Source organism: Carassius gibelio, chromosome B10, assembly GCF_023724105.1.
Source record: "Carassius gibelio isolate Cgi1373 ecotype wild population from Czech Republic chromosome B10, carGib1.2-hapl.c, whole genome shotgun sequence".
Taxonomy (NCBI): domain Eukaryota; kingdom Metazoa; phylum Chordata; class Actinopteri; order Cypriniformes; family Cyprinidae; genus Carassius; species Carassius gibelio.
In genome coordinates, this window is record NC_068405.1 from 7,634,052 (window position 1) to 7,652,676 (window position 18,625).

The 18,625-nt window shown below is 36.2% G+C and overlaps 1 protein-coding gene across 1 annotated transcript in view; it reads right to left on the reverse strand.

Moving 5' to 3' along the window:
- Positions 1 to 18,625, reverse strand: part of cwc27 (CWC27 spliceosome associated cyclophilin) — a 49,956-nt gene that overhangs the window by 21,445 nt on the left and 9,886 nt on the right. The window lies entirely within an intron of this gene.

An 18,625-nucleotide genomic window follows, 5' to 3' on the forward strand; every position in this document is an offset into this window, starting at 1 on the left:
AGACCAAATGTTTTCAAGCGCAAATTGAAATTTAAAAACATTAGTCTACGAAAAAATAAACCTTGGATGTAGCCAAGTCATCACAGACACAAAAATATTTCAAACTGAAATCTTTCAAATATGAACAGCCTCTAACAAAAGAGCAAAAAGCTCATGAAATTCAGTGATTTTTTTTCTTGTTCTGTGCAAATGTGTGTAAATACTTCCATAAGCCTTCCTCAAAGTTATTTGTTCGATCAAAAAGAGCTGCTGTATGCGTAAGGTTTTGCAAGAGCGAACCTCGCGATTGAAACTAAAGTCAAGCAGGAGAAAACAAGAACATTTCTCAATGTCTGCAGGGTGCTGAGCTTCATTTATTATTATTATTTATTTATTTGAAATGGTTGATATGAAAACACAATCCTCAGGGCAGCACACAGGATATGAGCATCAGCTCCGGGGTTTCCAAATGATTAAGCTTTTCATTCCACAATTAACAAAGGGATTGAGTGTTCACAAAAAAACACGGGAATAAAACCAACAATTACCTTCGGCATAGTGTTCCAACGTGTCAGAAACAAATACGTGCGTTAGAAGTGTAAAATTCTCTAATAAATCGTGTGGCGCCTTGGTAGATCAAAAGTTCAGCATGGGTTCTGGCGCCTCAAGAAAGGATGTTGTGGCTGAACCGATACACCTCAGCCCCTCCGAGCTCAAACAGTGAGGTCTTACTAAGATCTTTAGCACGGCTCGGGAGCTAATCAGTGCTCTTTACCTGGCAACAGAAACCTACGTCTGCTTCAAAACAGGAGAATATCAATTCATATAGACTACAGAGCTCTTCAAAATGAGTATGGAAATAATTTGGCCCAATTGTGACCTGAGGCTGAATTCAAACAACCTCCCTAAAGAAAGACTTGCAGATCAGCTCAAATGAAAAATACCTCAATTGCATTTTATTGCACTACCTTTATGCTAAAAAAAATCGTTATAAGTGCACACGCTATTTAAGAGTCACACTGAATGTTGCCGAAAATGGCTGCAATTGTAATATTGCATAATTAGGTCCATATTTGACTCATTTTTGTAGAGTGGTAACTAAATTTAGAATTCGGCACAATCATGTGTAATCTAAAAAAAAATCCCAATCGATGCTGTTCAGTTGATGAATGAACAGTACATATAGTGCACCCCCCCCCCCCCCAAAAAAAAACGCAATAGGCTAAGCTTTGTGTGTTGTTACTTTTGATATTAAACAAGGTCTCAGATTTCAAAATTTGTCCATTTTATTAGGAAATTCAAGCAATAAATACAGTTTTGGCGTGCTTTAGATCACTGTAGACACCTCAGATCAAGAATGCGGGAGCACAAAGTGTTTTTGCTTAACAAGTGTGTACTCGCCTGCATGTAATCAAAGGCATAGCAAAAGACTTGTGACAGTTTTATTTTGAAATTGATGATCCTGCTCTTTGCTGCCACACTGGAGCGCACTCGCCACCAACTGGACAGGGTAGGAATAACAGTTATAAATTACAAAAGGTCACCCTCAGTGTTATCAGTATAATTACTCCCCCCCCCCTCATGTCATTCCAAACCTGTAAAACCTTCTTTCATCTTCGGAACACAAATTAAGATATTTTTGATGAAATCTGTGCGCTGTTCCCAGACCCAGATAATGGCGGAAGACGTGATTTAGGGGAGAATACCTTTGTAAAATTACAGTTGAACCACTGATGTCACATGGACTATTTTATGAATGTTCTTATGTTTCTTATGTTATATTTCAGTTGCATTGCTGTCTATGGGAGGGTCAATAAGCTCTTGGATTTCATGAAAAATATCTTAATTTGTGTTTCGAAGATGAATGAAGGTCTTACAGGTTTGTAATGACATGAGGGTGAGGATTAATGACAATTTTCATTATTGGGTAAAAGATCCCATTAACATTTTTTAAAACGAATAAATACATTAAAATATGACCTTTATTTAAAACAAGCTGGGTATTATTATCTTTAAGAGAATATTATTTTACGGTTTTTAAGAATTTTTTTTTTTTAAAGAAAATAATCTTAAGAGATGAGATCATTCTTAGGACATGTTTTGGGGAATACAAAAGTATTCTTAAAATTATTCTTAAATTAAGAAACAAGACAAAATTGTAGTTAAGAGGAATTGGAGTCTTAAAGGAACACTCCCCTTTAAAAAAAAAAAAAAAAAAAAAAAAACAATTTTCCAACTTCCCTAAAGTTAAACAGTTGAGTTTTACAGTTTTCGAATCCATTCAGCCAATCTTTGGGTCTGGCAGTATCAACCTGTACCACAGGTGCACTAGGCGCATTGATATTACTCAGCGCCTGAAAATATTCCCCAGCAACTCTACTATTGCTACAACTACATTTCAGGTGCTGCTTAATATCATTGCACCTGCTGCACCAATGATACACCAATGATACAGCAGCAAAGTTCCTTGACTATTACTCCAGAATGAGAGTATAGTTCCTAGCCATATCGGCCTAGAAAATTGCAACTTTTCTTTTTCCATCGGTCTTAGTACACAATAAGAGTCAAGTTATAAATAGGAAAAATATAGAAACTCTTTGGTCATTTTTGAGTGAGATGCTAGATTCAATAATCTATGCTAAGCTAAGCTAAAACTGTTACCGCAAGACCTGGAGATCAGCTGAATTGATTCAAAAATGGTAAAAAAAAAAAAAAGAAAAAAGTGGAGTGTTCCTTTGAGAATATTTAATTTGCAAGTGAAGGCGCAAGGTGAAGGTGAACAAAGTTTGAGCCAAGAGCTAATGGCTCAACCACAAAGAGTGTCCTTGACAATATTCCTGCATCATATAAGAAAGAGTAGAGAAGACTGTCACAACATTAACGTTCTACTAAACATCTTTTATGTTGCATGAAGAGAACAAACTTCATATGGGTTTGAAATGTCATGAGTCTGAGTACCGCTTTAAAAGATCCTGGCAGATATATATTAGGTTGCATGTTTAAACCACATGGGGGTGACCAATGAACTACCATTTTGCCTTTGAACAAGGCATTTTACCTCAAATTACTCCTTGGGGATTATTGGTTTGAAACCACAATTGAGCAACTACTTTAAGATCATCCTTCTGGCTCCTGCTCCATGGTAGCTTGCGGAAATAAAGCACTGTCACAAGTGACAACAATAACATTAGTTTACACTGGTCTTAAATCTGAGGTAATCTAAACTCCACAAAAATGAATCTTACAGCCAGTGCTCTTGTTCAGACAATAAATGCAGATGTCACAGGACAGCTGATAAGGACAGGCCCAGGCAAACACACACTTCCAAGGTGTGAGGTCCTCTAGATAAACTGCCAAGCGAGTCTGTGAGAGGAAGTTGCTTCCATGTGCAAACAGTGCCCCCACCCACATCTGTCTTTCAGAGAACAGTCTTCTGGCAGCTCCCAAGACAGCATCTTCTATTGGGGTATAATAATATTTTCATAGGACTTGACAGCTATGTTTTGATGCCAGGTTCTTACATGGCTACAAAGCACAGGTAAGCTGCAGAGTCTGGGCCTCCAGCCCAGAAACACGTGAGCCATTCAAACCCGTAACAATGAATGCCTTTGTTTCATCCATCTGCTCCTCTCAGCTGACACACATTCTCTCAGGCAGCTCCTTTCTGTTACTCCTGTTGAACCTTGGATCCCCAACCTCCAGGTTCCTAGTCTCTAGGTTCTCAGGGGACAAAAGTAGGGCATCGTAGATGATTTAAAGGTTGACCTTGTAGATGACCTCTTCTCAGCGTCCACACTGTTTGAGCACTCAGGTAAAGGGACACCCAATTGAAACTGGTATTTGTTTGTTCTCCTCTATGGGTCTCCAGTCCTGAAAAGAGTGCATCACCTTCAACCGAGCCACTCAGCAGCATTCCACTGCTGGAGATCTTGGTACACACATGATTACAGAGCCTTCTGTCTTGGTTAAAGTTGACAATCTAATTTCCTGCACATGTTTTGTTGGACAGTTAAAGGGATAGTTGCCCCAAAAATGAAAATTCTGTACTAGTGCTGTCAATCACTTAAAATATTTTTACTAATTAAATCACAATTTCTTTCTGAAATTAATCGCGATTAATCGTGATTAATCCCAGCTAACGTTAAAGTTTTTCAATATATTTTATATATCACTTTCTTCAAATAAATGTAGAAACAATACTTTTTTATGACTGAACGCAAGTATCATTGACACCAACTGACGTCTCAGTTTTTCCCCCTAACGTTTAAACATTGACTATAGTCATTCAACATTACAGTATAATTGAGAGCTATCAATTTATACATTTTAGACTTTGAAAAAAAAACTTCTAATTTAAGTTAACCTAAGGCCTTCTTCACAAACTGTGAACGTGACGTGGATCTGACACCATTTTAAATGGGTCTACATAAATAATAAATGCTTACATGCACAATTTTAAGGCAGCTTTAGGGGCTGTTCACATATCGCGCCTAAAAAAACGTGGAAAATGCTAGGCACACCGCTTTCTCCTTCTTTCCAAAGCGCTCGGGCAGTTGTGCCCCTGAGGCGTCTGTCTTTGCTAAGCAACCATGATGTGCTCTCTCCATGAAGATGCGGAAATTTCAGCAAAGGATAAATGGATTTGCTTCGCTTGCAGTAGCTCTGCTACTAAATTTATTTCAAAATGGCAATCCATATACAACTATGATCAGCTGTTCCTTCATCTTGGCTGATCTTTCAACGTTGGTACGGGAAAGGATGAAGCTTATTGGTTAGTTCATGTCACATGACCCACGGTGCGCTTACGGTACTCTGAAAAGTTGAGATGTTTTTAACTTGATGCGGTGGGGAAAAATGGGTGTGTCGCTTCCATTATGAGCGCGCATTCTGTGCGCCTACATTGGAAATAACTAACTTGCGCACGCAAAAGACGCGATATGTGAACGGCCCCTTAATCTCTTTTTTTTACTTCATGAATTAACTAACAACATTCTATTCTCATGGTTTCTTTTTTTGCTTTGATATGAAATGATACAAGCTACAGCGAGGGCTGACGTATTTGTGTGTGCACTTGAAAAGCACGTGTTACGAGCAGAATACCGTTTCTGTACTTGTTTGACTTGCACCTGTTGCTGAGGTAAAGTTGGAGCACGCATCTGAAATGTCTCCCAATTGATGTGGTTGTAAAGATGTTCTACGACTAATAAACTATTATTTAGCAGTTGTGAGTAGGATGGCCATTAATTTCGTTAAACTTTTTTTTTAATTAATCAACTTCGTTAATACGTTGGTTTTGTCACCACTATTCTGCTCATGTCATTCCAAACCCGTAAGACTTGTTCATCTTCGTAACACAAATTATTATTATTTTTTTTTTTAGATGAAATCCAAGCGCTTTCTTAACCTTCATAGGCAGGAATGCAATGGACACATTTAAGTGCCAAAAAGGTAGTTAAGGACATCTTTAAAATAGTCCATGTGACATCAGTGGTTCAACCGTAATGCAATGCAGCTACAAGAATACTTTTTGTGTGTAACAACAACTTCATTCGACAATTTCTTCTCTTCCGGGACTATATTAACAATGTCCTTGTAACCTTTCTGGGCCTTGAACGTGGTAGCTGTGTTGCTGTCTATGTAATATTTTTGCATTAACAATATTTTAACAGTTTTGCAAGCCATGCTGGTCAAAAGCATGACAGATTGTGTTGGAACGAACAAATAAACATTTCAGCAAGAAACAAGAGAAGACGTGACAATTCCACAAGGGTGAGGAGTTATCTATTAGAGGCCTACTTTGACCCTTGGTCGGAAATGAGCAGGCCATATTGGGGAAACACCTCCAACTAAGTGATAATTTTGCTTGCCTGGACATGCTACCATTTACCAAACAAGAGAAGCATATCCTAGGCAACAGCAACACAATGGGCCCCTCAGCCAGATTGCCAGTAAGAGTGGAGAAAGCTGAGAAAAATGCAAAGAGAGACGAACACCTGCTAATTTACTCCTCAGGGCTCAACAAATTCCTCAGAATATCCTTTTGTTCTTCAAATGGAGTCCATCTCCACCACATTTGCTTACTAATCAAAGTGTCATGTATGTAGGTACGTAACCTGTACATAAAACCTGCTTTATTGCATTACTCTGGCGGGAACAAACTTACAAGGGGCACAAAAGTAAAAAAATATCTGTAACACTTTACTTAAAGGCTTTACGTAGAATGCATTATAGTAGTTTTTGATGCATTAAGTAGTTTTTAATGCATCAATTATACCTTGTAATGCACATAAAGCATTCTACAATCTCATAAATAATTTTGTATCCACAGTTAATACATTATGAATTTTAAATCTGGTTATAATTATTTATGACAAGATGTAATGTATTACAATGCATATTTTGAATAATTGTAATGCATTATACCTTTTAATAACTCTTTAAAATGCATTATACATAAAGGCCTAAAGTAAAATGTAACCAAAATGACTACTGTATTAAACTAAAGGCCATTTGCATAAACACATCCATTATGTACTGATTCTTAAAAGCCATTATGACCAAGCAAATTTTGTATCAGATTAGACCAATCTACATTTTTACGAAACTTAACTTTAAGTTATGAACAGTCATAACTAAAAAAAATCATAACTAACTAAAGTCTTCGCAGTTTATCCAACCAGGCCCAGATGTGTTATTGTTCATGTAGACACTTTAACTAATTTTAACTAACTTTCTCAGAAAGATTCTTTAAAACTGTTGCTGAAAAAAGTAGTCCCGAAATACTGAATTGAGCAAAAGACACAAAACAGCAGCCAAACCATCCATAGAAAGCCATTTCTACAGATTAAAGTAACTGTGATCCTGATGTTTAGAAAATCAGGCAATTTGTCTAAAATAGCAAAGCTATTAATAAGCAGCACTGCGCTGAAGTGTGATGGGCTGTTTAAAATAGCAGAGCTGTGAGATATGCCCTTGGTAGACAGCAGCGCCAGATAAAAAGGCATTTGTTAACTCAAGAAAAGAAAAGAACATTGTGATAAAGTGTCCTTGTGATAAAAGGAGGAGGGGATGAGAGTTTATTAACGAGTGAGTGCTTTGAAGCGGAGCCAAAGTGTGCCCACTGTCTTGTGGCCTCATCAGCCAGGGAGCACAGACATCCCCCCTCAGCCAACACAATGACAGTATTCACCAAACCCTCTCGGGCCGCCAGCGGGAAGAGACCGTCATTTCACAAATCAGACGGGAGAGAGGGTTTGCTGGACGAGACCTGACGCACACATTTAAAGTCTGAGGAGCAGAGGAAAGACTTTGTCGTCACTCACGGCTCTCCAGACCAGCCAGCGATTGTCGCTCATTCAGACAATTCAAATAAGCGAAACCCGGGGAGCTCTGGATGATTTACTTTTCATAAAGAAAGCACACAAAGTGACTGGCCACCGACCAATCTTTCTCATGATTCGAGACTTCAACATTTAACCCTGGCCCCTCCACCAGCCTGCCGTCGCGGTCCAAAAAACGTCTCGCGAGCGGGACGTTTTTGATCTGTTTTTCCAAAACGGACGCAGAGTGGTTCCTCGCACTTTGCAGGAGTGGAATTACCGTTCCTCGAGTTCCACTCGTACTGATTTTGACTTTTACACACGGTTCAGAGTTTTATAATCAAGCAGTATAATCTGGAGAGGGCAAATGTCTTCAAGGTCTTGAAGCAGATTGTTAAAGCAGAGTCGGTGTATAATAATCATACGATATTGAGTTTCAAGAAGGATGGTTCAGAATATTAGTTTTCCAGGTCTCCTTCTGACTTAAATGCAAACTCTACCTATATTTTTTAAAAAGGAGCCTGAAAATTTAAATAACTGAGAGTTCCGTAATAAATATTAATGATGGAGTTGATGAGTCAAGTGGTGGCCAAACACATGACATAAGCGGCAGAGCGCAGAAATTGTAACCATAACAAAGAGGCTGCGTATATACTGCGTCCTTCAACCACTCGCTTGCTCACAAATTAACAAATTGTACCACAACTAAAGCTCCAAACCACAATTATGTGTGTATCACCACAAGTAAACGTAACAAAAATGTCGAGTCCTTGCTGGAAGTCAAATTACAGTTTATTAGTAGGCATTTGCGAATCTAAAGCACAATGGTGCATGAACTGCTAATAATATGAGAACAGACGGTTTGGTATTTTGTCAGTGAACTATAATCTCCTTCTTTCCAAAACCTACATTATAAAGTGACAAATATTATAAAGCTATCTACTCTGAAATGTGGCATCGAAATTTGAAGAGCAGACTGAAATGATCAGAAAACAGGCAGATTCATTGGGATTCTTCAAAAAGAAATAAAGAGCAGTAGGTGCTACACACCCAAATAGCATAAGATCAGGGACACGTTCCAGCATATTACTGTTAGATTTTCTGTTACAAATTAAAAAATTGGAATATTGCATAAAACATTTGCGAAAAAAGCACCGTTTCCATTCAGTGAGTTGAAAAGAACAAAATCGTCACTTACTGATTAAGTTGCGCTAAATATCACGAAGGAAAATTAAATCTGCTGCAGTAGGAGAAGGCACTGTATATAATAATTTATGTATACAATAAATTACAAGCTTTAGAGTGCACAGACAACAAAACGCAGTCATGTTATCTTATTTTTAACTATAATGAAGCACGAGACTTTACTCAAGCATTTTAGAATGACAAAACTAGCATTTCAGATGCTGTGCAATGAGATCGGCCCATTGGTTGGTCCAGTTTTATGCTGTCCCATTGCAAAGTCCCATCTTTTTTGAATGATCATTATGAAATTTATTCGGTAAGTGTTTCGTAGTTTATTTGCATGTTTTTATCAGAAATGTATCCGACTTAGTTGAGCGCATATGTTTTTTATAAGCATTTTTAGAATTTATGCACATCCATTGAGCATTTCTTTTAATGCAATATATTAAAATGCACATAAAAATAGGTGGACGGTTTTTGAACTCACTGATGTGTAAATGTATACGGCCATGTGTTGATATATTCATTTGTTAGAGGTAAGAAATTTGTATTTAATCTCGCAGCTTCGTTTTAAAAACATGCTACTTGAAATAATTTCAATTGGATACCAAGATATTTCAATCTCACAGATAAATCGGCTTCTATACTTAAGTATTAAAACAGCATGGGCGTTTGGGGCTCATTAATTTACAACAGTGAACAAATACAGAGATGCTCTTCGTTAATTTCTTAGCTCTGCTCGGCTGCACGTCTAAAGATCCTCACATGCTGTAGTCTGGAGCCGCTCCGTCAGACTGCCTCACACAGGGCACACATGCTACAGAGGACTGCAGATCCGTGACACAGCTGCCAAGAATTAGATGATCCCTTTTGGCCTCCACACAAAAAGGGCCAGTGCTTTACTGATCCGGGGGTGACCTTTCCCTGAGCGGCTGATACAGCATCGGATTATGATGTATGACAACTGACAGGTGCGGTCAATTAGAAACCGTGACACTGCACCCAAAAGTCATCGTCTTTGGTGAATAATTAGGGCTCAAGCCCAAAGGGCGAGAGGCCTATTGTTTTCCTTAGGATTATTTTTTATTATTATTATTATTAGGGCTCAAGCCTGGAGGGCGAGAGCCCTATTGTTTTCCTTAGGATTATTTTTTTTTTTTTTTTTCTTTATTCTTCTAATTTTTTTCCAAGGTTTCGGGGGCTTTTGGGGTCCTTAACATACTCAAAAACTCTTGAAAATTGGCACACACCTTGGAACCTGCGGCCATTAGGGCCGGGCAGAGTCTGATACACGGGCGTGGCACAGGGGCTCTACAGCGCCCCCTGTAGTACTGAGGGCCATATATCATGCATACTTGCACGTATACATATGAAACTTGGTACATATATATAACTCATCAAACCAAACAACTTTCACACTGCATGTCATAAGCTCCGCCCAACAGGAAGTTGGCTATTTAGGGTTTTATGAAAAACACATGCTCTGGAATTTGATATACTCCTCTGAGGAACTCCACCCGTTCACCACAAAACTCGGTGAACACGATCTCAAGACATTGGGGATGCTAAATTGCGAAGAGATTTTTGATATCTCGAACGGTTTGCCCGTGGCGAGGCGTTGAAATTATGGCGAGAAATGAGAAACAGGAAATGTCTAATAACATCCACATACATTTCCTGAATTTGATCAAACTAAATTTGTTTGTTCGTTGTATGATACCGATCGTATATATGTGACTATAAGGAGTCAAAGTTATAGCGCCACCAACTGGCAGCAGGAAGTGTGTCATTTTCAAAACGCTTTGAATTCAGCATCTTATTTTTACTTGATTTGCTTCAAACTTCATCAGAATAATGACAAAACACGGCCGAAGAAAATCTGTTGTGGGGATATTGATATCTAATATAGTGTTGCCATGGCAACGTGTCAAACTTGAATGTTCTGTTCTGGTGATTTTTAGGCAGACAACAAGCTCAGATTTACATGAAACTCGAAACAGATATCAGTATTAAAGATAGCTAAACCATGGCAAAAGCTTTGAAAAGGGCGTGGAAGAGGCACTCTATAGCGCCACCTTTTGTCAAAAGTGGGGGGGTTAGTTTTAGCTACAGACACCAAACTTGGTACATAAATTGTTCTTATCAAGACGGACAACTTTCTAATTCACAGTTATAAGCTACGATCAATAGGAAGTCGGCTATTTTGATTTGAATGTGTATTTTTGAGATTTTACAGTTGTAAAATTAATGAATACTCCTCACAGGGGAAGTACACTATACACACAAAACTTTGTCTACATGAAGAAAAAACATCGAGGAACTTAAATTGCGAACAGATTTTGGTTAGCTTGAACGGTTTTGTCGTGGTGATTTTTTGAAATGACAGTAAAAAGTGAAACATTAATCGTCTTCTATTTTTAAATTGCAGCTTCCAAACCTTTAAAAAACATTTTTCATTTAGAAAACCAGTGATTCTGAGGAAATATGCATAGTTTCATGACTTTACAGCACTGTATGATTAAAAGAAAATTAAAAAACTGTCAGACATCTGATCTCACTCTGTCACTCTGTGTGCTGACTCTGTGTGTGTGTGTGAGTGTGAGTGGGGGAGGGGTGTGAGCTGAGTGGCAGACAGACAGAGAGAGAGAGAGAGAGAGAGACTTAAACATCTATTTAATCACCAGAAAAAAAAAAACTGTTTTTTAAATTGTTATTTTTTTGTTGTTGTTGCTAATTGTGCTGTTTTCATTACAGCTTAAAAAATATCTTAGGCCTTATCCTTTTCTGACAGTTTCAGGGATTAAAAAAAAATCCTAAAAAACCTTATTTGTGCTGCAAATAATAATTTCAAACTCATTTGATACTGACCTCTGACACCCTGTGACATGACATTTATTTGAATTTACATAATCTCAAGGATGTAACAGTAAAACTGTTCAGCTCACAGATGAAGACTAAGCTGTAATGCAAGCAGAACTATTTCACAAATGCTTATAGGTTAATGAAATCATAACAAAACACTTTTAAATTATTTAAGGATTTGGTAACACTTTAAAATAATGTCTCAATTGTTAACATTAGTAAATGCATTGGTAACACTTCATAATAGCTGCAATTCTTAGCTAAGCATTAGTAAATAGTCAGTTCATGCTTTATATAGCCTTCTCCCAAAATTAATATTTTAGTAAGCATTTTATAAATACAGCTATAATTAAATTGTTCATGGTTTATATGCACATTTATTTTGAGGAGATTAAAGGCTGTAATCTTCCTAAAAAAATGTAAAATAAAAAATAAAATAAATAAAATAAACAAACACAGAACTCATAAATATTTATTTCAAGATGCAATAAAAGAAAACTGTACACTTGAATTTTTATATATATATATATATATATATATATATATATATATATATATATATATATATATATATATATATATATATATATATATATATATATATATATACACACACACACACACAATTGCATAAGTTTATATTGAACATTTTTTATCAAGTGTACAGCTAATAATAGTAATAATAATAATGCATTTTATTTAGTTTTAGCTACAGACACCAAACTTGGTACATAAATTGTTCTTATCAAGACGGACAACTTTCTAATTCACAGTCATAAGCTACAACCAACAGGAAGTCCGCTATTTTGATTTGAATATGGATTTTTGGGAAGATTATTTTGTGAATTAATGAATACTCCTCACAGGGGAAGTACACTATACACACCAAACTTTGTCTACATGAAGAAAAAACATTGAGGAACTTAAATTGCGAACAGATTTTGGTTAGCTTGAACTGTTTTGTCGTGGTGATTTTTTGAAATGACAGTAAAAAGGGAAACATTAATTGTCTTGTATGTTTAAATTGCAGCTTCCAAACATGGGCTCAAATGCAAATTTGAAGCTCAATAGCATTTGAGAAGAAAGACTTGCAGTCACAAAACAATTGTAATGTGTTCATATAGGTGTCAGCTATAATGCACACCTTATACATTTTTTATAAATATAAAAATAATGTGTTACTAAAGTTATATATATTGTTCTGTGTATGTGATTTCAAAGTCTAGATTGGTCGGATTAACCCTTTATCTGCCGCATTCCTTAAAACTTGATTGTCAGAGGGTTACTGTAAATGCTTATGCCCGCTGGGCACAGTTTTCCCGATGCCACCGGGGTGGCGTTGCACTGATGGCTTGAGCCCGACATCGCTGCTTGCAGCTATATTTATTATTATTATTATTATTATTTTTTTCCAACGTCTCGGGGGCTTTTGGGGCCCTTAACGTGCTTAAAAAGTCTTGAAAATTGGCACACAGATTGGAACCTGCGGCCATTAGGGCCGGGCAGAGACTGATACACGGGCGTGGCACAGGGGCTCTACAGCGCCCCCTGGAATATGGAGGGCCATATATCATACATTCTTGCTCGTAGACGTATGAAACTCGGTACACATATAAATCTCATCAATCCAAACAACTTTTGTATTGCATATCATGGGCTCCGCCCAACAGGAAGTTGGCTATTTAGGGTTTAGTATTCAAATTTTTCGTCAAAGTTGTGGGGGCTTTTGGGGTCCTTAACATACTCAAAAACTCTTGAAAATTTGCGCACACTTTGGAATCTGTGGCCTTTAGGAGCCTGCAGAGGCTGGGACCCGGGCGTGGCACAGGGGCTCTACGGCGCCCCCTGGAACACAGTCAGAAATGTTGATGTATAGCTCACACATACTTGCACATATTCATATGAAACTCAGTACACATATAGATCTCATCGTGCCGAACAACTTTCGTATTGCATGTCATAGGCTCCACCCAACAGGAAGTCAGCTATTTAGAGTTATGTAAAAAGCGCATGCTCTGGAATTTGAAATACTTGTCATAGGTTTTTTTCTCGATTGCCGCCAAACTCGGTCAACATGATCTCAAGACACTGGGGATGAAAAATTGCCAGGGGATTTTTGATATCTCGAACGGTTTGCTCGTGGCGAGGCGTTGAAATTATGGCGAGAAATTAGAAACAGGAAGTGTCTAATACCATCCACATACATTTCCTGATTTTAATCAAACTTCATCAGATTATTCGTTGTATGATGTCGATCGCATATATGTGACTATTAGGAGTCAAAGTTATAGCGCCACCAACTGGCAGAAGGAAGTGTGTCATTTTCAAAATGATTTGAATTCAGCATCTTATTATTACTCGATTTGCTTCAAACTTCATCAGAATAATGTTAAAACACAGCTGATATAAATCTGCAAGGGGGATATTGATATCTAAAAAATTGTTGCCGTGGCAACATGTCAAACTGGAATACTTCTCAGGTGATTTTGAGGCAAATAACATACTTAGAATTTCACAAAACTCTGAACACACATCAGTATTTCTGATAGGAACTTAAATTGTGAATGGATTTTGGATAGCTTGAATGGTTTTGCCGTGGTGATTTTTTTTAAATGACCTTACAAAGGGAATCATTATTGTATTTTTAAATTGCAGCTTCCAAACACGTCAAAGAATTTTTTCATACAGATGAAAAAGTCATTCTGAGGAAATATGCATAGTTTCACGACTTTACAACACTGTATGGATAACAGAAAATTAAAAAAACTGTCAGACATCTCATCTCACGCTGTCCCTCTGTTTGAGTATATGTGCTTCAGACTTCCATTGTCTGAGAGAAATTGCGCCCCTACAGGTTCAATTCCCGGACTTTTACTTTCACTTTTAAATCGGTTAAAAATACAAACAAATACTTAGATTTAATTCACACTGACAAGCTAAACCAACATATCTGATTATTACCGGTTCAGGGCTCATGGATAAATTATTTCTGGCCAGAGATACGTGAGAAATAGGAGAGATGAATCACCGCTGTGATCACGAGCGTCTGGAGTAAAGAGCTCAGAGAAAACGAATTTATTCCTGTTTTAAAGCTTTTAAAAATAAATTATTACAGCGATATCACACAATCAACCAATTAGAACACACCAAGAGCTAAATTAAGATGTTTTTGAACTGTTTGTGTGAAAATGAAATATTTGCAGCTGCCTATCTGAAATCACCGCCTCCGATCAGCGCGTACAGTGTCCAGCTCAAAACAAACGAATTTATTCTTGTTTAAGAGCTTTTTTAAATAAAATATTACCACAAATGCACACAATAAACCCATTGTAACACAACAAGAGCTAAATGCAGGTGTTTGTGACCTGTTTAAGTGTGCAAGACTATTTGAAAGCGCGACTGGCAGAATAACATATATCTCTCGAGCTGCAGGATTCTGGCTTTCGTCGTACGAACGAACACATCACGGACAAGATTATTTCAAAACACATAATAGCTTGGCGACTATAAACGAAAACAGCCACGTGAACATAAACTGGATCTACTGGATTTGAATATTAAAGTGACCACATTTACCACTTGCTTCTGTCTTCAATTTTAATCTATATAAAAAAGGAAACTCATTCGACTTGGCTGCTTTTTTAATGTGTGCGTATTTATTTATTTATCTTTTTATACATTTTGTATCATTTCATAGTTTGTGTATTACAATTATAAAAACAAAAATAAAATTAGCCACTCACATAGAAATAGCTTAGGCCTTAACCTTTTTCTGACAGTTTTAGGGATTTTTAAAAATCCTAAAAAAAACCTTATTTGTGCTGCAAATAATAATTTCAAACTCATTTGATACTGACCTATGACATCCTGTGACATTATATTTATTTTAATTTACATAATATCATGGATGTAACAGTAAATCTGTTCAGCTCACAGATCAATACTAAGCTGTAATACAAGCAGAACTTTCACAAATGCTTATGAGTCATTTAAGGATTTGATAACACTGTAAAATAATGTCTAATTTGTTAACATTAGCAAATTAATTGATAACACTTTATAATAACTGCACTCATTATTAAATAGTCAGTTCTTGCTTTATAAAGCCTTGTCCCAATATTAATAGTCAGTAGTAAGCAGTTTATAAATACAGCTATAAATAGCTTGTCCTTGGTTTATAAGCACATTTATTAAAAATGAGAGTAAGTTATCTTCCTATGAAAAATAAAAGATAAAAATAAACAAACAACAACACAGATTGATACAGAACTCAGAAATTTTATTGTGGATTTATGATAAAGCCTGCAAATGAATTCATACTCCTACTCATACTACTCCATACTCCTTTTTCAACATGATGCCAATATACTGAGATGTTAAATTGTGAATGGGTTTAGGATAGCTTAAATGGTGTTGCCATAGAGATTTATTAAAGTAACATAAAAAAATACAATAGTTATTTTACTATATCTTTACAATTTTTCATTCTAAATCTTCATAATTTTTTATATAAGTAGAAGTCCTCATTTGAAGGAAGCACAGTAAGTTTCATAGCTTTATCACTTTCAAGAGCCAGCATAAAATTTAAACTATCATAACTTATAAATCAAGCTTGCAATTCTTAGTACCTATAATGGCCACCAGAGGGAGCTATAGGATTACTTTTAAATAATTATTGTAGAAACGAGTATGATTTAAATCATTTATAGAAATCTTTTAAAAAAAAATGAATTGTATATATTTTACTGATAAAATGACCCTCACTTAATTAGAATAACAAGCTGAAGTATTTTGAACTGTATATTAAGAATAATTCTTTATAGGCTTTATGGACAGATACGTTTTGAGTGACTCTTGAAGGATCAGCACCACATCCTCTTTTACCACTGTTTAAAGAATTAATCTTACAGAATAGGTGTGAATGAATTTTGGATAGCTTGAATGGTTTTGCCGTGATGTTTTTTGAAATAATAGTAAAAAAGGAACCAGTAAATGTCTTTTTATTTTTTTAAAGTGCAGCTTCTAAACACTTAAAAAAAAAAAAAATGTACACATAGAAGACCAGTCATTCTGAGGCATATTTCCTCAGAATGACTGGTCTCATGACCATAGTTTCATGACTATACAACACTATATGGATGATAGAAAATTAAAAAAAAACTATCATACATCTGATGTCACTCAGTCCCACTGTCACTGTGGGTAATGTGTGTGTGTGTGTGTGTTAAGTGAATTAGGTGTGAAACTATCAGGGTGCATTTAGTCTCCAGCGCCAACATTTTACAGAACTGCCACTTTCCTGGAGTCTCCAGAATTACTCGGTGTCGGACTCTGAGAGACTTAAGATTCCAAAAAATGATTTAATTAGAATACCATGAAGTATTGTGAAATACTATATATTAAGTCTTTATATATAGGCTTTATGCACAGATTAGAGTGACTCGTGAAGGACCAGCACCACCTCCTCTTGTTCGATGGTTTGAGGAATATATCTTCCAGAATCCAGGATTAAGATTTAGGAGCTCATTTTTATTCCACCTCCTTTCCTGAAAAGTCTGTCTTGCAGAATTGACTAAAAATTAATCTTCACATTAATTACTAATTATTTTGCAATTCTTTTTGTCAGTTCTTCTTGACCTGCTTTTTTCTTCTTCTTTTCTGACCTCATGACCCAGTCAGTATTTTTTGTACAATGGTCAAGTCTTAACTTATCCATTTCTGTATTGCATTTGTGTTTGATATTTCTCATGGGTATTTCATAATTTTCGACCTTACAGTTTGAGTTAAAAGTCTATTTTAGCGCATTTCATCTGTAAAAGAAAACATGCCTAATAATTCTGCACACATGAATATAAGGAGTTTTTCTCTTCCAGCTTTCCTGGACTATTGTATAGCACTCATAAATGATTAAATAAAAAATAATGGTAGTTATTAAGATTTATATGGTTTGGAATTGGTAAAATGTACTTGGAAAAAAATCACAATAAAACAATGTTTTAATGTTTAAGTTTGGAATATTAACTGACATGAATGAATGCTATATAAATATTGTTCATGTTAACATAATGTTTATAAATGAAATCTTATTGTACAGTGTTACTAATATATATATTGTTCTGTGAATGTGATTTTAAAGTCTAGATGATTCGGATTAACCCTTTAACTGCCGTATCCTTTAAAACCTCACTGCCAGAGGGATATTGTGAATGCATGTGCCCGCTGGGCACAGTTTACCTGATGCCACCGGGGTGGCGATGGCATTGGTGGCTTGAGCCCGCCATCGCTGCTTGCAGCTATATTTGCTTTTTGGACTCTCTTGAAAGAGACATTTCCATTGTCTCAAAAGGCAGATAACGACAGGAGTCCACTTAAGTCTATTCAGTAGTTTGTTTGATTCAGATGGCTGCAAATCCACGCTACTGTTATAAGTTCTCCTGCCCTTCACTGACACAGAGCAGAGGTCACAAGAACAGGAGAATTACTGCAATGACAAGGGGTCCCTGATGAGGCCCTTCAGCTAAACGGATGCTGGGAGTGCTGTCTGGACAAACTTTAACATGAGGGAATAAAACGTTTCAATATCAATATCTTACAATAAAGCAGCACATGTTGAAGTCACCTTAAAAGTATTTGTACCAAGTGTTTATATAGAATGCAAGTAATAATAATAATAAAAGGTCTAAGACTCCTAAATAGATATTTTACCAATCTTTTTGTAAAAAATTATGTAGGAAAATAAATAAAGTAATTTATAGCAATACCGCACCTCAAAAACCTACATCATAGCAGGAGTTCTGACCTTTGTCAGCCTTTTTCTCGATCACACTTTAGAAATCATCAGAAATTATATATCACTTGAAAACTTAAAATCTCAAATTTCATCCTTTGAAACCCATTTTAAAATGAAACATTGAATTACCATGAAAATGGTACATCAATAACACGTTACAAAATGTTTTCAGTCATGAATCATAAAAATGTAGGTTTGGATCTTGCACTTTTAAGTCTATGTTCAAAAATGTGACTGTTAACAGGTTAATTTATATTTTATTAAGCATTTAATTATTATTAGGGCAGGGCAAGTTGATGCTTTTTTATCACGTTAACACAAATACTGATTAATGCCGACAATTATTTTAATCAAACTTTAACATAGTTTTTTATTAAAATGAACGTCTTTTGCTCACATACACATACAGGCAAATCATGGGTCACAGGAGGGGATGCTCCCGATCAAATTATTTAGGCTAAGCATCAACATTCACATGCTCACTGTTAAT